This window comes from Strongylocentrotus purpuratus, unplaced genomic scaffold (genome assembly GCF_000002235.5).
Source record: "Strongylocentrotus purpuratus isolate Spur 01 unplaced genomic scaffold, Spur_5.0 spur5_scaffold_2, whole genome shotgun sequence".
In the NCBI taxonomy this organism is placed as follows: domain Eukaryota; kingdom Metazoa; phylum Echinodermata; class Echinoidea; order Camarodonta; family Strongylocentrotidae; genus Strongylocentrotus; species Strongylocentrotus purpuratus.
Genome location: NW_022145605.1, coordinates 3317494 through 3343672, shown reverse-complemented (window position 1 = coordinate 3343672; position 26179 = coordinate 3317494). Strand labels below are relative to the sequence as shown.

The window sequence follows — 26179 nt, the reverse complement described above, 5'->3', positions numbered from 1 at the left end:
TCTCTGTATTGTGTCTTTGTTTCCTTTCTTTCCCCTATGCTCAATTTTTCTGCATTCAAATAGGGGATTTAGGGCTGGAAATCCCACTGGTTCTTGTAGTCCTTTCTCCTTTTCTATCTCTCGCTATCATTATATCTTCTTTATTTCTGCTCTTCCTCCTTCTATTTTTCTGTTCAGTCTTTATAATTTTGCTACCTTTTCCTTGTCCTCTCTCACATTGGGTTGACCCCCCCCCCCTTTCTCTCTCTCTCGCTCTCTCTCTCTCTCTCCCCCCTCTCTCTCTCTCTTTCCTCCTCTTGCTTCCCATTTACTCAGTCATTCCCCTTTCCATCTCTTTCCCTTTCCTTTCTCTTTATTTCTCTTTCTGTCTTAGCCTCTTTTCTCATCCTCTCTAAATCTTGGCTTGCATGCAATGTAACATCCATCACTCATCTGAACCTATTACCATAGCCATAGGAAATAGGAGATTTGGAGATGAATTATTATTTTTCATTAGAACAGTAATCCTATTTCTGAATAGATGTGATACAGCGTTCCCTTTTATTAATATTATTTCAATTTTTCATTTTCCAGCATGGGCATACAGGTTTACAGATAAATCATATAAAGATGATACTGTATGATAGACACGATATCTATGACACTTCTAAAGCTTCTTTTCTGGTTAGAATATTTACTGGTATACATGTATTTGTACTTTATGTATATCATTCAATAATTCACACCATTTCATTTTGGGCAAAAATATAAGTGGTAAGACCCACTTCTGCTGTAAAGAGGGTTAGTTTTGTGTTCAGGCATTTGGCAATTGATTGATGTGTATGTGACTGGTGTTAAGTGATATGTGGTATTAAGAGGAAGAGGTGTAGAATACAGGACTGGTGTTTTGTTTTTGTGTTTGGTGTTAAGGTGTAGAATGTAGGATTAATGTTTGGGTGTTGGGTGTTATGGTGGTATATGGCATGAGTTGAATATAGTGGTCACTGTTGATAAGTGAAGGTGTAGAATGTAGGATTTTTTTTTGGTGCTGAGTTTTACGATGGTTAGACTTGATAGTGGTGTATGGTAGTCATTTTTAATTGTAGAAGAAGTAGATGCAGAACTAGCATTTTTTTGTGTTGATTGATTTTTTTTTTATTGGTGTATGGTGTTGAATAAAAGCTGTAGTAGCATACAGGATTGATGTATTGATGTAGAATGGTTTGTGAAATGATTGGTCTGGTTTGCTTGTAGTGTGTCATATGTATGAAGAATACAGTGTAATCAAGTTTTTTCTATTTGTGCATTGTGCATATTTGTGTATTATAAAATGTTTGGATCAGAGTATGCGTAATTGTAATAGATGCATGCTCTGATTGCAAACATTTTAGAGTGCACTAATATAGATTATAAAGACACTCTCAGCCAATTTCTTCTTATGATTCAGCAGCATAAATGAAATCTATTTTAAACAAATTAAAGTCATATCTATTTCTTTATTTTTTTAATGTAACTTTCTTCAAACTGATTCCTTTTCATTCAATTCATAATATAAAATCAACTTGGTTTGATGGACAATTTATGCTCGCCCTTTTCATGTAAAACATGCTAAATTATTTATTACATAATTGTGAAATTGTGTATTTTAATGAGTAACTTTTGTTGTTTCTTTCCAGACTCGAGACCCTCATCGAGCCAATCACTGCAGAGCAAGTGGAGATGAGAACGCTTTACCCCAGAACGCAAGATCCAACTCAGATCGTTTGAGTGACGTAAGGGATTTTTCCTTTCTAACTCCCAGATAATTTTCATTAATTTATTAATAACAGAATAGCAATACGGTAATGGCAGAAACACCCACACACCCACTGTGATTAGTCACTGTGTGTATTCTTACACTGCTTTAAAAACCCAGGATAACCCAAAACATGCTATTTTAATTCGTCTAATAATACTTTAAACAGCAGGGGCGAGATCGCCTCCAACTTAAACACAGCAACTCAAGATTGTTACGTCCCCTTGATTAGTGAGTCTTCCTTGCCTCAGTCCCACCCCACGTAATGGACGACGTGTGCCTTAATGGAGTTATGCTTAGGGGTGTTATTCCTGTATCCCCTGTTCTAAGTAGACATTAATGGTGATTAGGGCTCTAATAAATGGACCCGATAGCCTTTCCTGTGGGGAGGCAAACTACCCAGCTACACTTGGAAGAGGGAGGATAGGATAGGAATGAGGCCGACAAGAATAAATCATTGCCATCATATCTAGGCAACAAATGATTTTTAAGTAACGCAAGTTGTTTGTAGATCCTGCAAGAACGTTATTATCTCTCTGATTCTAAAAAAATGCTGAAATAATTCATAAGGAAGGTGCGGGGAGGGGGGGGGGGGGGGGGATTTTGCCTGCCTAATGTATATGTAGCCTTAGGTTGTGTGATAATGATTGATTAGGGAAGGGGAGACTGAAATGAAAAGCAGCATGCTTGCATGTGAGACTTGTAGATCTTCGTACTTGTTTCTACATTAGAACCGGTAGATTAAATCTTGATTTGCTGCTAGGCTTCATGACTGATGCTATCTATGAAGGGTTTTTTTATTTTTATCTCTGAAAGGAATACATCAATTTTCTTTGGTCTGTCTTGGGCATATATATGTCTTACTGAATTATGACCGAGTGTATTTTGGTATGGAATGAAGGAAACTTGTTGCATCTTAGCCGACGCTTTCAGAATTTTTGCAGCCACAATACATCATGTAGAGATTTGTGGTTATCACATTGTTGGTCAGTCGAAGGGAGAAACAAATCGCTCTCTATTCACTGTGTGACTGTCTTCCCCCCCCCCCCCTTTTTGAAACCTTTGTCCATCTGTTCTCCGTCTCTTATGGACGGACTCTCCCTCAATCTGTCTCTCCAATACTTCCCTCCCCCCCTCTCTCTCTCTCTTTCTCTTTCTTTCTCTCTCTCTTTCTCTTTCTCTTTCTCTCTCTCTCTCTCTCTCTCTCTCTCTCTCTCTTTCTTTGTGCCCCGTCACCACATCCCCTTCTCTCTCTTTCTCTCATTTCTTTGATGGTTGTAGAACATGAAAAATAACATGTTCACCTGAAATCCTTCTTTAATTCGAGCTGTGGTATTTAGTCAAAATATAGACACGAGATCTAATCTGTACAGGGAAAAGCATTCATGTTGGTATTGCAAATAATAAATAGGTCACAGGAGAGGGTATAAAACAAGAGTGAGTGGTACTAGGTGTCAGACTTGTAGGGCAGATAAATAGAGGAAATAAATTTGGTTTAGAATGTATGCATTTCGATGTTTGTAAAGGCTGGAGAGCAGCTCAACTCTTTACCGTTTTCTCTCCTTTTCTTGTTACACTACAGGGGAGCTCTCACTCACAATCTGGGAGCGGCTATATGGTAAGTATCATCAATTTTCGGTATCTTTTAATGAGAGTCAGAAGGGGCTTTCATAAGTGACACTTTGATTAGATTTAAAGGTCCTTATGGCTCTCACCACAATAGTTTAGGGGAACCCACTTTATCCGTGGAATGTTTTTTTCTGCTGTTTAATGTTTCTCTTCACTGTTCCAAAGCACTATTTTGAAGGAGATGAATTGATGGTATATTTAGTACGGTGTGGAGTTGAAATCTACTCTTGACATGAAAGAGAAAGTTTGAAGCTTTTCTTTGATGAGGCAGGATCAAGTAGCCAAATGGCATTGGATGTATTATTTTCTGACAACCGCCATTTTCTAGGCCATAGATTTAATAATCTTGCCTGTTAGAACTGAAGTACAAGGTACACAAATAAGGGAAAATTTATCAAAGCGTCTTCTAGTTATGAAAATCGTGTATTGCTTTGAGTACCAATATTTCCTAAGCGTCTTTCTTGCCGTGCCTGCTTTGCCATTTTTCAGGTTTCTGGTACTGTAATGAAGATTGGCATGCAGGGCGTCATTATGGTAAGATGTCAACCTTGATGACCAGCGCTGAAAAGCTGTTTGTTCTTAGCACACACACAAACGGAAATGACAAACGTTGCCATAGAATTTCCTCAATTTAGGAATGAAAGGAATGGGGGAGAAGACAGACACACTTGATAAACATTTGCCATCTCTTTTTTTTTGGTGGCTTTTTTTGGCTTTTGTCGAGACTGAATGTTGCAGGCACGTTGGCTGCAAACATCTCAAACATGGCTCACCTCCCTGCCCGAATTCGTGCTGCTGCTCCCGTAAATTCAGTCATCCCAAATTAACGTGGAATAATTTTTGTGGTGGTACGTGCCAGTGACTCCTTGGGTAGGCATGCAGAGAGCTCCACACGTGAGCACACAATCAGACGCGCTCAAATTTGATTTCTTTGTGTTCGTGCTTCGCCAAGCATGAAATGGCCACATTAAATTGTCGGCAGCTCGTTCCGAGCGAGACCAGGCATGTTTTCCTTGCCTAATGCAAACAGCAAAAACAAAACAGATGGATTCCCCTCTCTTGTTTCTCCTCTTTTTCTCATCTTTTCCTACCATCTTCCTACAAGCATAGCATTGGATGTTGGATAAAGGAGAAGGGAAGAGGAGAGATGGACGTGCGTTTAACCCCATGAGCTGATGTCAATTGCAGAGTTTTTATTGGATGTACAAGCTCTTAAGCACTTGTGATTGTCAGAGTCGGTTTTCCTCCCCGCTAATGCCCGCATTAGACGTGCGCTTGAAGTGTTGGTTCGCGTTGTTGGCACGCCGAGAGCAGGATGCGCGATCACGTCTCACTCCATCAAGCAGGTTAATTCAACGATGGCGGGAGCCGGGGCTGGCTCTGAAAGCTGCTGCCGCCACCACCGCCTTCCACCTCATCCACTCCACCCCTCCCTCCCTCTTCTCTTCCATTGAATATCTTACATTTGACACTTCCTATCATGCTCAAAGCATACCAGGCCTTCAATGCTCCGGACCAGACCAGGCATGCTCTGTGAATCTGGATGTTGCACGCCCAGTAGTCGATGGAGTGAAACGAAGGAGGGGGTGGACGTGCTGGGGGATGATTTGAGATGACATCAACACAATGATTGTTGGTGTGCATAGAACCATGCTCACGTACTCCTGCAATTCAGGTTCATAGTTCACTTCAAAGCTTTCATCTATTGATTGCTTCAAAACGAGTGGAGGTTCCATTCCTTGTTATTTTATCCTCCTGCTTCCATCCTTCCATTAATTGATTCCACTCCCCTCTATTTTCTCACTTTTCTTTAAGTTTCTTAATTCTTTTTTTGGCTTATTTCTTCCGTTTTTACTATCTTGGTCTGTTTTCCATTTTCATCACACACACACTTTCTCTCTCTCTCTCTCTCTCTCTCTCTCTCTCTCTCTCTCTCTCTCTCTCTCTTTTCTCTCTCTCTTTTCTCTCTTTCTCTCTCTTTCTCTCTCTTTCTCTCTCTTTCTCTCTTTCTCTCTCGCTCTTTCCTCGCCCAGTCTTTCTCTGTCTATCTCCTAATATGAAGTCCTCTTTGTTTTCTTCCTATTCTGTCTTCAATTATCTTGCTCTTGACTCCTTTGCTTCTTTTCTCAATCCTCTTATATGTGTATAGGCCCCTAACTAGGAAATATATGTGGTTTATACAGTCAGCAGATAACAAAAAGAAAGAAATAGTAAAATAGGTAAAAAGTTCAAATCATGAACAGTTTAGAAATATTGCAATACAGGCGTGGCATAGGAGTAGAATCCTTTGACACAATTATCCATACCGCGCTTGAGCATTGCCATGTGCCCTTGGCAACAGATGTAAATTGCATTCATGGAAATTTCTGCTATGTAATTTAATCAAGCTCTCTTTACCTGGGCATTAATTTGTAGAATAACAGTTTTGGCATGGTCTGTCCAAGTCTTAGTGTGTTTTTTTTATTATGGGAAAACAATTCCAGTAATTTAAATGGAGAGAATATAATAATACACGTTTTGTAGTATGAGGTTCCTTTTCTGTTTATAAACCTTCATTTCATAGAAAATTAACCAGGTATTTGAATTCATGAAATGCATGACACGTTTCTAGTTCCATGACCAATTCATAAACATATACACGCTATTGAATATCCAAGGACTAAGCAAACTCTTTCCAGGTCAAAAAGGTTCTTTCAATGTCAATGCAAGGATTTACCATGGTGTATATGACGCTTGAAATGCAAGCGCATGATTTTCAAACACGTCAGGAATGCTGCATTTCCCCCTATTTTACATTCAAGGGCTTATCCCTCCCGCTTCTCTATTGGCAGCCATTTTTTATATTCCTTTGAGTTTAATGCACAAGAGCGTTCCAGGAAATTGCTTTGCAAGCAAGCGAGTTCTAGTGGTGGGGTAGGGTTACATGAAGAATGCTTTACTCTCTCTTTCTCTCTCTCCCTCTCCATCTCCTATTTTATCTCTCTCTCTCTCTCTCTGTGCCTCTCCCTCTCTCCCTTATTTTATTTTATCTCTTTTTTGTTCTCTCTCTTTTATCTTTCTCTCTCTTACTCTCTATCTTTTTATGTTCTCTCTCTCTCCCTATCCTCCCCCTCTCTCATTGTCTTTCTCTCTCTTCACTCTCTTTCCCCCTCTCTCTTCCCCTCTCCTTCTACCTTTCTTTCTAGCTGTATGTCACATGATTTATCTAAAGTAACTTAGGACTACCATGACATAAAACCCATTCCCGGTACACTTAAAACGTGTTATCTCTCTCTTTTTGTGGGAAAATGGTAGAACTAAAAGGTTTGTGTAAATAAGATATGACGGTAACTATCCTATATATTATGCAATAGAGAAAACATCTTTGGCTCAGTTTTAAAAGTCTATCAGATTTTCCAGAATTTGTTCTTACAATTCAAAACAGAATTCCTCTAGAGTTTTACATTCATATTGGAAATGGATCTGAATCTATCCCTCACAAGTAAGATTCATCTAAGTAAGATGTTGAAGTACTTTAAAAAAAAAATTGAATTTGCCCCCAATAGCTTAATTCTAGATAACCTCTAATACACAGTGTATTTGTCAATGATCTAGGAGAAAGTCCTCAATGTCATTTTGGGGCCTTAAATTCTAATTTTTTATTTTCACATAGTCTGATCAAGAAGACTAATTCCTTTGTAGAGGTGTCTCTGTATTTAACATAGCTCATACTATTTTTACATTTTATGGACAATAGTGCTATTTGTTGGGTTTTTTCACTCTTAATAAAAACAACATAGATAAAATTTAAAAACATCAGAGCATCATCAATAGAAAACAATACAATTAGACCAAAACAAATTATGAGAACAAGAGTCAAGAAAGAAGAGTAAATAGCCTTATAGTACATTGGCCCAAAATTAACAATACATACATGATTATAACAATACATGTATTATACTATACTAGACCATTCCTTTTGTGTTGTTTTGTCAGTGACTGTTTTTAAAGTAAATGACTTTATTGGTCTGAATATGACATGGATAGCCTTTGCTGGAAAGTAAAACAAAACCAATTAAGAAGATGATTTGATCTTCAATATATATGATATAATCTGTTGTTGATTAGTTTATGCTCTTCTAACTGATGAAATCATTTGTGAACAATGAAATCAATACAATCAATAAAATCAATAATATATACTCTTTTAGGAAGTGCACAGGTAAGGCCGATTAAAAATACACAGAATATCAATCAGAAAAAAATCTAAAAGGTGAAACAGTGCATCTTTGCACAGAACTCTGCTCAATACAGCTGCCTGGAGAAATGCCTCACAGGTTTTCATCTGTCAGTTCGCTGATATTAATTTCATGTGCTAGGTTTTGTAATGGCTGGCATTTCCATGTTTTTGTGATTATGGAAACGTTAGCAATTACCCATGACACCCTTTCCGGGGAATATCCAGGTATCTCGGTCACCCTAACGATGTGGGGGAACATACACTGTTAGACAGGAGGGGAGAAGGAATATTGAGGTGAATAGGAAAAAGAAGGCAGGAGATATTTACTTTAATTTCCGGCATGTTATTACCATATATATGTTTTTTAATAAAAAATATTTAATTTAAAAATAAATAAATTATAAAGCGCCTTTTTAATAGATACAAAGTGCATTACCATTTGACTCTATGAGGGAGAAAGAAAAGAAGAGAGGGTGGGAAAATAAGGGAGGGAAGAGAGAGAGAGAGAGAGAGAGAGAGAGAGAAAGGGGGGGGGGGGTGCTGTAGGTGAACGAGGGAAATTCAAAGAGAGAAGAAAAAATTTGAATAATAATTAGGATTAAAGGTAAAGACCAGTTATGGTCATGCGATTGCATTGTGAAAGAAACGTTGTGGAATCGATCAGAAAAGGTTGATCATCTAGCATCTGCAAGGTTCTGGAATCATCAAAATGATAAGAAATTTGGCCCATTCTTCGTAAAGTTACAAGCACTATACACAGAAAGATGTATATGGGACTACCCTATATCTCTCACAGACCATGAGAGAAATAAATTTACCAAATATATGAATTAGTAGGCGGTTTCCCAGCAAATTTTTTATCATCTTGTATTAGTTAAAACATATTTTTTCACATGATTGGTAATGAGAGCTTCCATTTCATTTTTTGGAATTGGGGCATTTCCAATACTGGTCTTTACCTTTAACGGGATGAAGCTTAGGCAAGGAATAGGTGATGCCCTTTATCTTGCTCTCTCCATTAAAAAAAAAAAAAGAAAAAGAAAGAAAGAAAAAGGAAAGGAAAGAGACCTGAATATCATGTAAACTCGATCTCCTTCAGAAAAGTATACGTCCTATTATACCCACTGCATTCATTTTGCAAATTTGGATGTTTACGAAAATCCCAGCCTCAAACTGCTAAGGTTTCTTCTTGAAAAGAACCATAATTAGCCAATTTTGTGGTCGCACAAGGGAAGAGGATTCTTTGGGCAATTTCCAATTTTCTTGCAGACAGGCTGTAAATCACTGTCCCTATTATGCATCTCTTAGCAGTGATTATTCATGTAACAATCATAGCCGTTTTTATGCTTGGTTTGATGGATGGCTGGTGGTTATGAATCTACTGTGAGTGTAACCAGTGGAGTAGCTACAGGAGGGGAGTGGGAGTATACTTGCCTCCCAATTGAATACTAGAAAGAAAAAAGAAAGAGAGAGAAAGGGAATGTAAACATGAAAAGAAGATAATAGGCCCCTCCCACACCTTCATCCTAATTAGTTGCCTTGTTAATGGATGATTTATTCATCTTGTAGGACAGGTGCCCCTCCCCTCCCCCCAAAAGAATGATAATGATAAAAGTGCCCCATTGATATCTTGACCCATGCTTTTCCTCTTAGTGTAACCTTTGGAGATTAATTGCAAGGGTATAATTTCTATGGTTGGTATAGAGTTTTCAGGTACAGACAGGAAGTCACTGTTTTTCTTTCCATTATTCCATCCGCTTGTTAAAAATAACGGTTTTCCCAAATGCCCCATAGGGTTACAACCATCACCACCATCACCATGGTAAGTTTGTCTTCTGTTTTCCTCATCTTAGTTTTCAGATATTGGGTTGTATGCTGTAAGGTACCCTCTAAACAATTGAATGACAAATCAATCTAAAAAAAGAAATCTTTCCAAAAGGATACTATTTCCTTAGAATACATATATATATATATATATTTTAAAGAGTGGTTTCTACCTATTGAATAGAAAGTGTGTTGACACTCATACTGTTGTAAACATTGATTATAAACACCCCGCTACTGTGTGAGAAAGAAATAACTGACAAAAATAGACAAGATCTGGTTTTATTGAAGGGGGTTTATAGGTGCAAGCCACAAATTAATCACCAGAAAGTAACAACGATTAAACGATTGTTTTCTTTGTACCCGCCCACTGCCTCGCTCGTTTCCTGTATTATTGAACTTGGTCAACCGTGTGTATTCATCAATTTTCCCCTCAGTTTTCTCCCAGCAAGCCATTTATTTTTTATTGAATGAACAAAAAGAGGGAAGAGTAGAAAACAAGGTTATCAAGTGAAGGGGGTGAGGCAAAATGGGTTGCGAATAAAGCATGGGTCAAGTTTGACTCACTTGTGCATTTGTTAGCCACATTCTGTTACCTCAATTGGGCTCATCAACCTAGTCTTTGATTGATGGATGGGTATATCATGTGCTCTAATTTCTGTAGCGTATTTGATTAAGCTTATTTTTCTACGTAGATATTCTTTTCTTGAGTAGGATATCTTGTAACGATGGTTTTAATAGAGGAATTCTGATCACACACCTTATTCCTGTCACAGTTAGATTTAACTATGTACTTTTCCCCTTGATATCCCATATTAGGATATTCTTCTTGAAAGTTATGCATAATTTCATTTCCCTCTCCATAACACCCCACGTTGCCCCCTTCCCCAATATCACACCCCCCCCCCCATGTTGTATCACTCATAGGTTCCAGTAAAGTGGATTCAAATACCTGTATACTTTTGCGGTGGAGAAACAGTCACCATGTGAATAATGAAATAACACATGATTAGACCTGGGCTTTCACATTGCAACTATACTTGTAGGCTTGTCCATTTCATCACATACCTCTCCATCTTCCTGATGCATTGATTCTGCCTCCTCGTCTTCGGTCGGTCGACCATCCCTTTATTCCAATCTCACAGTTTTCACTTCATACTCAAACCAAGCCACTCCAGGAGACAGAATAACACATGACATTTATCACTAATTTAACGCTTGTTTGTGGAAGTGTTGCGGAATGAAAGATGGCCGAATTCTGATTTGATATAACTTAATATGAAGAAGTGTAATGAACCCAGCACATTGAATGTACTTTTCAGTTGTCTTTCCTAATCTGTTCAATGAGACGCATTCTTTATTCAAGTATTCTCTATGTGTTACATCTGAAGGGCTTGAAATCAAGACGTTTTATCCTCTATCAAACTAAAATGTCTTTTTATCAATTTTATGCCAATATTTCCACATCTAAAGGAGATTCAGACGTATCCTCAAACACTTGATGTCCATTCTTTCAAAACGTGTGTTTCGCGATTTCTCTTTAGGATTTCATAATAAGCTAGTGAAATTGCTTCAAAATTCTTTTTGCCTCTTTACAGTCTTCTTCAACTGTGTAATAGCCTTTGTAGTTGTTTTTATTACATCCTCACATTTGTGTACATTTGCTAACATCACTCTAATATGACCTTGTTTGACCCCTGATTTAACTCCTAACTGTATCAAAACATGTATCAGTATTCCCTTTGTGGTAGAAATAGAAGCTGGCTAGTTGAAAGTGCATATAATAAAAGTTCACCCCACCCTCTAACAATAAGTGAACATCCAAGGTATGTTTCCTTTTAGCAGTCCCAACGAGAAAAAAAATGGCCAGAGAGGAAAGAAGCTTTTAGTAGCTGTTGAGGGAGCGGAAGTCAAGCCATTTTGTTGATTGTTTTGATTACCTCCGGGCTAAATGTCAGATTACCAGAAAAATACAACACTATCAAATGTTTTCTTCTTTGGTAGGCAATGTGACAAAAAAAAAGGACATATTTTTTGGTCGTTGACAGTCTAGGATTTGGCGGAAGGGGGGTAAACAAGCCCTTCAACCTGCAGGCTGAAATATTAGCGACGACAAAAGGCGTTGAATAACGTTCCCATTTCCGTGACCGGTGGCGCTGCTCCGTTTCTTTCTTGTATTCAACAACAACGGTCAACTTGGCAAAGTGTTCCTGCCTGGGCGGCATCCCCATTCTGCGTACAGGGTTGGGAAAATATTATGGCAAGTTTTGAGTTTCATGCGCGATTGGCGCCCGTCCGGGAGCGTTAAGGTAAGATGGATGGAGTGAGAGGGATTTGGTTGCTCCACTGATGTTAGAACTGATCTGATCTTAGAGTGCTTGCTCTAAGCTGCACTGTCAGGATGTCTTCATCCCTATCTGTTTTTTTAAAGTATCATGTGACAATACTGAACTTTTTGTGAGGTCATTTGATTGACTGTCTTCATTTTACATTGATTATCAAGCAAGTCTTTTTCTTGTCAGTTGACTATGAGTGTAGAATTAGGGATTTAAGTGATGCCTCAGAATCTTAGACTCAGAAAAGTTTGTATGATCTTAAACAATGCTTGTGTTTGTGGTTGTTCAAGGACCCAGGTAACCAAAATAGACTATTGGGCAACAAACCTAAGTTAAGATGTAAGCTGTGTTAGCATCAACTGTTCAACGTGGGGGCAAAACCAAGGATTTAAGTAAACATCAAGTTGTTCTTAAACTTCTATGGGAGTGTATATCATGGCTATAAACCCATCAAATCAAAGTTTGGTTCAAAGTATTACAGTTTTGGTTCCAATTTGCCCTTTATTATTATTATGCTCCCTATTAAAGCGGTCAGGAATGGTACACAATTGAGAAGCAGGATTGCAACAATTTCTTCATCTCATTGCAAGCTATGATAATTCCCCCTTTAGGCCAAACGTCGGTGCAATAACAAAATTCTAATTTTCCACGAGCTTACATCCGGGCAGCCCATGTATTTGGGGTGCAATAAACGTCAGGATTGAGAGCTCCTTGCTTGATAAGTCCTTACTTTGGACTGTTTTCTTTACTGTAATTTTGTCACTTCTGCCGTAGGGATTTGTTATGAAAATGACGAGAAACTTCATATTTCAGAAAGGCCTCTGCAGAGTTACTGTGGACACTCACTGATCATGTATGAAATGAAATGTGTACTTCATAGAGATTTGTTATTAGTCCCTGTCTTGAAATGAGTTGTAGGCTAATGCTGATGAGAAAATAGCTTTAAATGTGTTCCTGGGAAATGCAGATGAGAAAATAGTTCTCAAGGAGTTTCTAGGAAGTGGTTTAGTATTAACACAACCCAACAGGTATTTGAGTGTTGCTTAATCTAAATACCCTTCAGTCAAATGGAAAAAAGGAAAAATATGCTTGGAATATCTACTATAAAATAAGAATTCAAATTATTGTAAAGAAGTAGGGTAATAAGAACAGATAATCAGAACAAAATTGTAAAAGGTAGACAAAATTGGTGGGTGGTATGTTCAGCACATCTGAATTGAAGTGTGGATGACATTTGAGTCATCATTCAAAAGAAAAAGAAAACAAAGAATTGAGGTTCTGTCACATTACATACCCCCTGTCACACCGCCAAACCAACTCCAATTGACTGGTAATCAACAAGCAGTTGCCTTCTGGGAGCAATGTAATATTTGATGTCAACCTGTTGTCTTCATGTTGATATCTAACCGTGTGACTGGGGTATATATATATAAATGACATCGTAAGTACAGTGTGTGTACCTTCGAAGAAGATATCTCTGAAGCCTGATGAAAGAGGCTATAGTCTAGATCCCTTAGTCATCCCATTAAATAGGTGATCATGCGTGAATAGAGACGATTGCCAATTTGATGAACATTTGACGTGATGACTTAGGGTACAAACCCTCCGCTGAGTAAGGTCTAATGTATAGAGGCTATAAACATAATCAAATTGTGATCACCAGTGGATCTTTAGAGGCTCTTTCTGGACCACCGTTTTCACTTCTAAGGTAGCATTACCCGAAGCCTTAGCACAAAGCCTGCGAAAATTGCCAGAGTGTCTTGGGATAGGTAAGCATCGGCCCTAAACTATCAGAAGGGAGCTCATGGGGGAGCCCTGCACAAGGATTTATGCATCATTTCCCTTGTGAGAGATCAAAGGCAAATAGATGAAATAAGTTGGGTCGGTCGATCTCACTGGGGGAATACATCCATGCTCTCATAATTGCCTCAAGATCCCCCTTCCTCCAAACATCGCTCCTAGCTCGGCCGGCCGTGTGAACGCACTCCTAATTGTTGGCAGCAATCAGGTTGTCAGGCTGTCGAGGAGATAGGGGATTGCGTTTTTGATATCCCTTGAATCCGGGCGGTTTAATGCGGCTCGAAAAACCCATTACTTCGGGTAGCTGTTAGATTAGGGTGAAAAGAAGCGGAGGGGTATTTTGTGGAAAGCTTGTACACGCTCTGGTAATCCTCTGCCTATTCCTCGCGAGGATTTACCTACCTGATCTTGCTTCATCCCCGGGCCTATTTGCCACCTTGGGGTGGGACCAGGCAAGGAGGCATGCCACAAACAGGAGGAGTAGCTAACATTGGGTGCTCATATACATTCATGAAGTCACTGCGATTAATGGAAAGATTTTCAGTTATGAATATACCCCTTACTAAAAAGGAGATGGGCTGATCATGATGGCTTTCTAGGAAAAACTGAAGTGATGATGCTGATGAAGGAATATAGTAATGGTGATATCAAAATGTGGATGTATTTATGCATCCACTAATGCTTTTAACCAAGATATAAGAAAAGCTTTAAGTAATTTGAAAGACTCTTAAAAAGAATTAGAAGGGACGGATGAGGAGAGAAGAAACCTCCCGACTGTAAAGATATTCATTGATATTAAATCCACTGGGTGTTTTTGGAATCCAAGAGAAGTCACCCGAATGGAAGCAATTATCTCCTTGTTGATGACATATCAACTATCTTTTTATAAAGTGGGTTTTTCCAAATCTTAAAATCTTTTTATATGATCCAACACTTATTGATGTACAACAAAATATGCCCCAAAAAACTATTTATAAAATCATTTTAAGAGCCAAGAAGATGTGCTAAATGCAGAGTTGTTGGAATAATGAGAGGCATACTTTTTTGTGAGAGGTTCTATGTGACCTTTTAGTAAAATATAAAATTGGTTGAAACAGGAATATGAAGCTATGATGAATTGTTCGTTTCTAATGTTCAAAGCAAAACATTCATTATTTATTTCTGAAATGTTTACATTGCTTCTTCTGTTTTCTCAAGAAAATATTTTTGTATTATTTTCTATTATTGTTCATTAGCTTTAAGCTTGATATTCCAACAATTTCTCATGGATACTTTGTCATTTGAGCAGGGGGGGGGGGTGGGGTTATTAGTAACATTTTATTTAATTTGTTCTAGCAGCCTAAAAGAAATGCCTTTTCAAATATTTTTGCAAATTTGACATTGTGTTACAGCTTTTTCCAATTAGGATGGAATATGGATAATGGCATTGTGTTATGGCATTTAAAAGAATGTTTCAGACTGTGAAGTTGATCAAAATCGAATCACACTTTCAACCTATGATGCTGGGAGTATATGAAGCACAGGATTGTACGTAGCATAAAGCTCTTCCCAGAGACTCTGATATTCATAACTGCATGGGCTTTCCTTAGAAAGCAGACTGGCTGTGGTAGTGTACTACCGGTGTTTTTTTTTCATGATAAGAAACACCCACAAGATTCTAGTATGCTGACAGGATAAGCTCAGAAAATATGTCTTTTTAATTTGCTGTTTGTGCAAGTAAGATTGATCAGGGATGAAGTTACAGTCCCATAGTTTTTATAAACCTGAAGATTTGAGAAACATGACAGATATCAGAAAACAAGATTAGTGGTATTACTGGATATTTTATGAACTAAAGCAGGTAGAGAGATAAGGTAGGGATTATATTAAGGTAAGCTGCTGAAATTAAGGATCAACTTTGTCTGATAAAAAAAACAAGCTGTCACTAATTAGGCCCATTCCCATTACAGAAAAACAATTTGAAAAACCATAAATATTTTGAATGACCACTTACACTCCAGTTTTGGGGTGAGTTTGGCGCATGGGCCATTTGTCGCTACTCTGCATGCGCGAGCACAGAGGCAAGAAGAGTTATGTGAGTTGTGTTTTGAACACGAGCATTTACACTGCAGAATATTAAAAAAAAACACTCCAGAGATGGGTTTTTGCTATTAAAAAAAAAGGTTAATAATTTTTTATTTATTTATTTATTTATTTATTTATTTATTTATTTATTTATTTATTTTTTTTTTTTTTTTTTGGGGGGGGGGGGTTGTTAATGGGTAATTGCCAAACAATTTATGACAAAACTCAGAAATGTGAGAAAAACCATAATTCTTCACTTGCAGTGTAAATGCAGCTTATTTTGTCTAAAGGGTAGAGTTTGTTTCAAACTGTATTAGAGTGTAACCTATAAAGTTGATATTTGCAGCCATGCTAATGGGATTTCTGATCTGTGTGCTGTCAAGCTTGGTTTATCATTATTTAGAGATTGACAAAGTAAATCAAATATTAAAAAGCAAGGATACATTTTAAGAGCAGTTTAGAAGGTTATGGTGTAGGTCGCAGAAATTAAGATGGTATTTCTATGAGGTGTATTGAGGTTGTTTTTACCAGGCTGTTGATTACTTTGGGGGTAAATGATTAACATTCAAATAATGATCTTGTCAATATTCCACTGTTGGGGACAGCGAAACCAAAGATAGCATTCATATTGAAGACGCACAGTGCATGAATACAAGCAAACTTATTCAGATGATTCAAAATGATTAATCATATTGAAATGCATTCACTTTAACCCATTTCATTTTGAAAGCAAAATTCCAAAACACAACACTGAAATATTTTTGAAAAATTAATTTCACTAAAAAAACTTCTGAAAGCATTTATGGGAAACAGCTTTGTGCATGAGTTTGGCAGTTATAGCTTTAATCATGTATATTTTTTTTTTTGGCGGTGATTGGGGGGGGGGGGGGTCATGAAGATGTATACAAAGTGGTGTCCAGACTGCTTCAACTAATCCATCAAGGAATAAGACATTGTGTATTCTTCAGAAAGGTACAAAGGAGCAATGAATTCAATTCAAGTTTTGGCTGTTCTTTGACTTCATCAACCATCACATTTCAGTTTGCACATCATACATATTGAGAGTTATACAGCCTATGACATCATCAAAGAGTATGAAAATGTAACTCCAAAAATGGTATTTAGGCTTTTCTTCAAGTCACACAAGAATTTCTGCCAGTAAGCTTTGATGTGGAGTCTGTTCACTGAGGCTAGGAAGGGAAGGATATAGATGTTCTCCATTGTCAGAAATTGAGTTAGAAAATGGCTTATGAGATCATGATGTCCCATCTCAATAGATCGTCTGCTTGGAGGAAGAAGGGTGTTAACTCTGTGTTCAAGTATATGAGTTAATGCCCTTCTGGCTCCAAGCAGGTGAGATGATCTGTGAATGTGATAGGGTTAGATGAGAAGGGATCTAGAGTGAGCAAGGGGTATTACCTGCTGTCGCTTTGGAGATATAGGGATGTGCTTCAAATATCTCTATGCTGCTCATGGTGAGGGGGTAGAAGAGGGTAGGGTGAGGGGGTAGAAGAGGGTAAGGTGAGAGGCTTTAACTTCGTCTGGATTGTGGGAAGAGGGTTGGGGGAAGGGGGTGCATGGCGGGATAAGACAGGACCTGTACAAACTTTAAGCATGTACTGATTCCGTCCTTTGCACTTGATATGTTCATGATTTGAAGTTACTTTCTCATGATGATTTGGGGTAGTGAGGAAGAAGATGTTTTTTTCCTCTTGATACCTGTATATTCTTGGAGCTGGGGATCCTTAGTAAGAAGAGAATTTGATTCATCATTATTGATTGTACCGGAGTGTTGGCTTAGTCAGTAGAGCGTCCGCCACACAACCGGGAGGTCGTGGGTTCGAACCCCGGCCGCGTCATACCAAAAGACGTTAAAAGATGGGAGTTGTTGCTACCTTGTTTGACGTTCAACAATAAGGGATAGAGCAACGTCGATCTGGCGCTGCTCAGTGGCTGCCGGGCTCACGATCAATTGGGCAAAAAGAATTTCCGTTTCGGTTTAATAAAATTTGGAGTGGACTATTAGGCTATTATTATTATTATTATTATTATTTACCAATAGAAGCCATTGGATTATTTATTTGTAGTGATGGTTAAATATTGATAGACTCAAAAAGTAGAGAACTATTTAATACTCTCTGAGTTTGATCGGGTCTATGATAATGATGGTAACTGCATTGCATGAGCATAATCCTCATTAATACAGTTAAAAGATGTGAGGTATGAAAGTTACAGAATTGACAATTTTATGTTTTTGTTTTCATCCAATAAATCTTAAGCTTTGTGTTTGTACTCTGTTTCAGAAATATGTAACAGAATTCAGAGAGGAATTGAGTAATTTTTTATTCTAAAAAGGGAAGTTTTCCAGAAATTTGAAGTTCTTCTCTGTTGCTTTTATTTTTGTAAAGGATTGAGTTAAAAAAAAGGTTGGGGGGAACCCATTTTGCTTGGAACTATTTTTGCACCAGGATCGCTGCATGTCTGAATGATTTTGATATTTTCTGCTAAGAGACAGAAAGGCAAGAGGTCTTTGTAAAGGTCATCCTTTTTCTCAACATGCATAATGTTCTTTAAAACTGGCTGAACATTCAAGAAATGAAGGCAAATGTGATTTGTATGTATTTTTTTTTTTAATCTCTGTTTTGTAATAGTACGTCATCCTTGTTTCTGATGTGGTTGTCACAAAAGAAATGTACAGTACACCAAGAAAAGAAGAACAAAAAAAAAGGGGGGGGGGGGTGAATTTCCGTACCTCTCAATTCATTCTGAGACAGTGACAGATCAAACCTGGGCTCAGAGGTGCCAATAAAGAAGAGAATGAATACATGAAATGGAGTGTAGGAAGGGTGTGCCAGTGCATGTCAATGTCACTATTTTGTGACTGTCCCATCTGCATAATGATTACACCTGGTAATGCAGGATTAGCTTGCCATGTCACTGACCCAATCATAGAGAGACAGGGACGCGATGGAGGGGTGCGATGGAGGGGCACCTGCATGACTTAGATTAGACTTGGGTTTCATCAGTCAGGGAGGACTCAGTGATGGGGGAGGGAGGGGGGTTGGGGCAGGGAGGGAGGGGGGTTGGGGCAGGGAGAGGGGGGGGGGGGGGGTTGGGGCAGGGAGGACTCAATGATGAGGGGGGGGGGGGTTGGGGCAGGGAGGACTCAACGATGGGGAGGGGGGCAGGGAGGACTCAATAATGAGGGAGGGGGTGGGACAGAGAGGACTCAATGATGAGGGAGGGAGTTGGGGCAGGGAGGGTGTTAGGGCAGGGAAGACTCACCGCTTAGAGGCAATTTGCAATTTGTGGTATAGAAATATCTTATTATTATTATTATTATTAATGATGAGGGAGGGGGTAGGACAGAGAGGACTCACTGATGGGGGAGGGGCTTAGGACAATGAGAGGTTACCTGTGGGGGTGGATGGACTTCTGCTCGACACCTTTCTGAATCCTATTACCAGTGATGCAAGTATGGACGGAGGAGCAGTGTCGGGTGCGAAGAGATTTCCAAGATCTAAGAAAGTGACAAGCTTGTTTATTTCCAAAATCATAATGTTCCTGCTGCTTTACACACTTCAAAATATGTATTATATGATCAGAGATGTTGTTACTTTTACTTTCATATTAAGAGCTATTAATGGTTTTCCCAGAAATCAAAGGATTCTGTATCGAATTGCAAAGTTTGACCATTTGACAAGTGATAAATACCCCCAATTTAGCATTCTACAACTAGATTCATACATGGTGGGAATTGTTTGAAATGGTAAGAAACTTTCCCTCAGTACCATGACTGATGGGCATTTCAACCAAACATCTTGATGATGAATACCTCGGTGATGAATGTCGGGGTAGCATGATCAGTAAGACGGAATTCATCTATGTAAATCTGCAAACTGGCAGCTTTTGCTGTAATCTTGAGCTTTCAGGAGCCCTATATGTAATTGCCTGCCAGTGGCAAGTTAGCTGTGCTCCCAAGCGAGCCAGGATTGAGACCTAAGACGGCATATCAGTCATCCACTAATACACAACACTCATTTATTTCTCTTATGATCTCTCTCTCTCTCTCTCTCTCCCCTCTCCCCCCCCCCCCCTCTCTCTCTCTCTCTTTCCCCCCTTCTTCTCACTTTTTCATGTACATCTCTTATGGAACTCTTTTAAGCGAGGGTGTAACATTCTTTTCTTGTTGTTCAATTGTGTTTTCCAAACTCTGTTGACTCACTAAATCACTGTCCTCTTTCTCTTTCTGCATGTTCTACTGCCTTGTTTCTTCTTCTTTTGATTTTTGTTTACCTCTCCGTCTTGACTGTTTTAACTAATCCTTGACAATTTTTTTCTGTAGCATTGTGTAATTATGATAGGCCTATTTGTTTGTATTCATCAGAAAAAAATTACTTTTGCAACAGAAAGTTAGTTGACCTATTGAGTTGAAGGAGGTTGACAGGGAAAGGAAGGGGGGGCAGCTAGTCTCTGTTGGCTGAAACACCCCCGCCAGCATTACCATTCTTTTTATGGAAGCATTAGCATATTGAGGGAGCGGCTTTGACAGGCAAATCCTGGTGAATCAGACTAGGCTGCCGAAGAAGCTTCATACTGGATGCCCTATGAATACTAATGAATCCTTGCTTCCGTGGAAAACATGAAAACTATCAAACTACCCGCTCTTAGAAGAAAAAAGAGGTATCCATATCGGAGGTATTTGTTTGGCTTCAGTTGAGTAATATGCAAATCTTTGCTTTCGTGAGGTGGTAATGGTAATGATGAAAGTTGGTAGCTCACCAGGTAATTCTGCAATTCTATCTTGAATAGACGTAAATTGTGAGTTTGTAGAAATAAACTGGAATATACTGTTGAAGACTGGATCATTGCATGATAATGACTATGCCATATTAATCATAATTTTTTTTTTTGAAGTATGCCATTAACACTTCATTACTACTGTCTTTTCTTTCTACGGAAGCTGGAAATGATAAGAAAAATTGGAGTTGGTTGTCACTTTGGGTGAATATTTGTTTTCTTTAATGAGTGTGATTTTTTTATGATTAGAATTTTGATCCCGTTATATGAGTGCAATAAATTAAGCATTACCCAGTGAATAAAGGGGAGGAGAGGAATGAAGGACTCTTGCCTTGGGTATTACCATACTAAACTAATTTTAGTGGCGATCGAGGACACTCAGATTTGAAAATGATCTGGTTTTGTTCTCGTTTGTTTTTGTCCATGTCTCTGTGTGACACTTGAGGTAATAAGAGATTAATAGAAGAGATTGTTGTTTTGACAAAGAGAAGAAAGAGAATCTATAAAAATAGCAAAGACTGGATATAACTTGAAGATGAATGGATGTAACATGGAATGGCTGTTAACCCTGGGATGCTGAATGAGATATTTATCTGGTAAGGTCATCTACAGTTTCTTCTTAGAGATAACTCTGCTAGCAATCAAGCAACCGCATGATTGCTTCATTTACAGAGGGTAATATTTATTTTCAGAAATAGAAACTGATAATTTGGTCAAAATTGTGTAACATTACTTGCTGAAGAAAAGAGCATGCATATAGCTTGGATGAGATAAAATTGTGTTTGTAGGACATCAGAATGATATAGCATTCTAAATGTTACAAGGGAAAGAATTCAGAACTAAATATAGATTAACAAAGTAAACATGTAATAAATCACACATAATGATGAACATGTGTTTTGAATGTGATCACTATAATTATCCTTGTAGGACTTCAGAAATGACAAAGCGTTCTAAAAGTCCTTCTGTCTCTCTGCAGATGATGTCAATGATTTTCTATTTGCAGACTTTGTTTTTGTTGGCTACTGATTTCAATTTTTAATTTCTTGCTTCATTATTAGATATACAAGAATTAATCGCTTATATTTTACTCAATAATGCTTTTACTAAATGAATTGCCAACAAGTTAAATCATTTCTACTGACTCCATCATTTAAGAATTGAATAGCTTATTATGAATAACCTGAAATGTTGCATAAAATAGAGGGCACATTGTAAGTTGAATAAGAGATAAACATGTCTTCCTTTACATTGTTCTTTTAAAACCAAGCTGCTCAAAAGAAGGCACAATATGATAATTCCTTGTACCTACCAAAGCTGGGGGATATCAGTGGAAGCTTAGGCTTAAATCCGAGCAAATATATATTCAAATCTCTGCTGAGCTCCCCACCTTAGCTATCCCTCTTACTAGTCTTAATTCATATGGATAGAGATGCTTTCCAAGAAAGGAAGATGACAAAGGAGCGCCGTCAAGCTGCATCTACGTTAGATTAGGAATGCATCAAAACGGTTTTATCCACCCCCCCCCCTCTCTCTCTCTCTCTCTCCCTCTTCTTTCCCCCTTTCGTTCTGAAGATTATAGCCACATTGAGAATGCTATGCATATTAATGAGTCTACCTTGATAAGTCATCTGTTGAGAGCCAGAAGGGTGTTCTCTCATATCAATCCATGTAGAGTGAGTCAACACCCTTTCGGAGTGCACAACATCTTGTGTTATTGGCTTTGACACACTCTTAGTTGCTAATACATTTTTTTAAATTGTCCTTCATAAAGAGTTATGTAATGTCTGTAATGAAAAAACACTCTTTTTCATCGTGATATAACTTATCTTTGTATCTCAACTGGGAGTATACATGTATGTTCATTTTTGTCCTTCCAAATAGAAATCAAATAGAAGTCAGTCATTAAATCAGTAGTGTCTAAATACCCTGTTTCACAAAGCGTTTTTTCAATAACTAATGACAAAAATCTGTGACAATTTTGCTGATAACCAATCAGAAGCAAGGTTTCAGTAGCTTATAAAAAAAACTGTCATTTGTCACTGATGACAAGTTTTGTGAAATGGGGCGCAGGTTCCTGATAAACATATTCACATCTACTGATGATAGTACACTCTATATTTTTGAGAGGTCTCTTTATATGCAACTAAAATGATATGCTTATGGAAAAATATATCAATATGCATACTTTTAACTTGGTGTCTGTTATTAAGTATGATTTGGATTTCCAACTTTGTCTTTTTCACTGGCTTCTTCTGTAGTTTGTGCTCATACTAATTAAGTTGACGGCATCACTCACAAAAATTACAAAATCGAGTATGAATGACATGTATCCGCACAAAGCCAACTTGCCCTTTTGAGCTTTTACTCCTGCGCAGTATTGTGTTTCTCTACTCTGCTCATCTAGAATGTTCATGTTTGAATCCATGCCCTTCCAGTTCAAGCGCAGATCTCCAAACCACCAGTCCACCCACTTCCGTACGTACAGGAAGCTTTGTATCAAAGCAGACTTAATTGTTCTCCCTCCTGACCCATTGATTAACCACCATGCATGCACCGGAGGGACATTGCTCCTGCAGTGTAATCAGCCAACCGGCCGGCTATGAAGTCATGTTATTCAGCCAATCATATATTGGGATTTCTTAACAAGATTCAATCAACTCCAATTTCACCTATTAGGCTTAGTTGTAATTGATTTAATCTGCAAGTTATTGCTGTATCCCTGCTTAGCGTGAGTGCAGGAGGCTTAATTGATGCTGTGTTGGTAAGATGAGCTAATGGTACGGCCATGGAGCAGACTCTTTTATCAGCCGGTTAATTTGGCTTACTTTAATTCCAGCAGACTGTTATTTCTCGAGCCTGAATTAGCTTTTGATTAAATTACGACAGCTAATCAGGGGTTTATTGCGTTTAATTCCGCACAATGAGTATTTGCGTACTCCAGACGTGTTGGCACTAAATGTTTGGTTTCGATTGCTCTTTGGTGTACATGGTTGAGGCTTGTTCTCTATTGATTATGATAAATAGAATGAAATTAAATACCTGCCACGGTATAACATATATGGCCCCATTGGATCAATTAAGAGCATTCAAAACAGAAGGTCATATTAGTCAAAATGTAATGCAGAGCATATCTCTACAAATCAAATGAGATTTACATGGTAAATTTCACAATTACATGCACAAAATTAAATTTGCTGTGTTAAAAATCATAAGTGGTTTTATTTAGTTATGAAGTAAGTCAGTCAGTCCTTTCATGCCTGTCACTAATAGAGGAATTGTGCAGTGTGGTACCTTTTCAAATGTAAGCTCTGCTATTTTTGTCCAGCAATATGAAAGTGTACTTTTACCCCTGTCCCACTTTACATGAATCTGGTGAAATATAATCATTTAACGTTCTCTCTCTCTCTCTCTCTCTCTCTCTCTCTCTCTTTCTCTCTTTCTCTCTTTCTCTCTTTCTCTCTCTCTCACTTTCTCTTACTCTTTCTCTCACGTTAAACTTATCTTGGTGCCTGAACAAACCTTTGTGGTATTCAAATTTCCTATAATTCCCGGACGGCACTCCCACTAATGTAAAAATGAAATCATAGATGGGTATACAGCCAGGGAATCTTCTATAAATGATGGTGTAATGCTACCCCCTACGACCAACAGCTGCTCTCCACCCCCTTAAATCATATCTCCCTGAACCTCATTCACGTTCTTTCTGTCCCTACCTCCTTCCAACCCATTTTGTAATCAATTCCTTGCCACACCCTTGAGTGTCATCTTGGTGTTGTTGCCATGGTAATGAGGCTGCAGAGTGGTGCAGCTTCTTTGTATCTTGGACACATACAGGATCTTTAGCTCCCTATGACATGTAGGCAAGGTCAGAGTGGTGTTTCCAGAGATGAAGGAACAATTAAGAGTAAGATAGAAAGATCTTCTGAAGGAGGTTGTGAATGGGAGAGGACAGGAGTAGGATTTGGATGAAAGATAGATTGCTTAAGAGAGAAGGGGATGAGGGAAAGAGAGAAAGATTGATAGACAGAGAGAGAGAGAGAGGGGGGGGGGAAGAGGGGAAGAGGAAGAGGAGAGAATGAGAGAGTGAAAGAAAGCTGTGTTGTTAATCACCTATGAGAAGAGATGCCTTTTGTAAGTCAGGATAGTTGTCGTTATGAATAAAATGATTGATTGCAGTGGTTTGCATGGACATCAGATGAAGGAAATGGAGATAATACAAGTGAATACACACCTCAAATCTCATGAGATATTGCACGTTGATGACAATACCTTCTTGTACGATGATAAAATCTACTTAAAATGTGAAAAAATTTAGCAGTGGACACTGAAAACGCCAATTGCTGCATGGTGATTTGTACAATGCCTGTCCAAAAGAGCAAACATTTAGTGTTAAGCTTGTATATGAAAATGTGTTAACATCACACTTCATAATGATAAATTCCTAATGCAGTTTGATATCTCTGGAGATATATTTGCCAGACGTGTTTAGCCATGACAGCAAACAATTCTAATAGAGTTCACAATCTAATCGAAAATGCAAATAAAAATGAGAATATTTGTTTTCACAGCTTGATCCAGCCACACAAATTGAAATTTATAAATTTGCAGGGGGCAAATATATATAAGTCTTACTATGCCAATAATAATCAGAGAAATACAATATTTGCAATGATTCATCCTCATCTGCCTTGTCGTAATAACTGAATGTCACGATCATAACCAGCTTTTGAGGTGCTTTATTTTTTTTAATAAATTGGTAATTTTGAACTATTTTGTCTTTTCTTGTCTATTTTGCAGTGTGACAGTGAAAGCGATCAGGACACCCATGTAAGTACAACAGTATATGATCTGCTTAGAGCAAGGAGGACATTAACTCATGTATTGTCGTATTATGTGGAGGTAAATCCTTTCTGGCTCTCAACTGACGAGGTGTTCGTTCTGTGATTGTTTCTTTAGATGTTATTGTTTGTGTAGGCAAACAAGTCTGTGTCTGTGTTTGTGCTCATGATCAATTTCCAGAAAATCATCTTCTCTGTTCATTTTCTGTTCAGGTTGATGCTTCTTAGTGTGTGGATGAGTTCTTTCTTTGTTTTGTCTTCAATAGTGTTTGCGTGAGTCTATGTCTGATATCTGGATGGGAAATGTGTCCTTGTGTGTTTTAATTTGTGTTATATCTGCTTCATGAAATGTAGACTTGTCAGGAACCCAGGGAAGTGTATGCCTCGCAAGTAGTACTAGCCAATCCATGGGCTTGAATTTTATAATTATTGTATTTTTCTTCTTAATTCTGTTACGTCTTCTCACTGATAACCCCAGTCAAGGCAGGGTATCAAACAAGTGCATTCCAGATCCAGAGATTTTAAAGACAACTTCAGATTATGAAAATATTGTTTGCTGTAACACTCACAGTATATATGGAGGGCCTGCATTAGATATGATGATTCTCATTATGGCCTATATGATGTGTCTGTAGCCCAGTTTCTGCCACTTTTCTGTCCTTTTTCTGAAAGAAATAAAAGCTATAGAGCAAGGATGAGAGTCAATTATAGTGGACTAATCATCAATTACTGTTGGTATATAGTCCTTCGGTAATCAACGCATTCATCAAACTGACCACTCTCGCTCTGGCCACACATTATGCAATTTGTGCACTAATAGGGGCTTTGCAAAAATTGATCAATTAGGTTATTTGGGCATTGATTATGTGATTCTTCTGAATCTAGCGGAATC

At 38.2% G+C, this 26179-nt stretch overlaps 1 long non-coding RNA gene across 1 annotated transcript; it reads left to right on the top strand.

The window, feature by feature from the left end:
- Positions 1 to 787: 787 nt before the first annotated feature.
- On the top strand, positions 788 to 25799 carry LOC105436431. Its single transcript, XR_004065153.1, has 3 exons — positions 788 to 1751; positions 3357 to 3392; positions 25247 to 25799. It is a non-coding gene; the product is annotated as an uncharacterized LOC105436431 (long non-coding RNA).
- Positions 25800 to 26179: the final 380 nt, after the last annotated feature.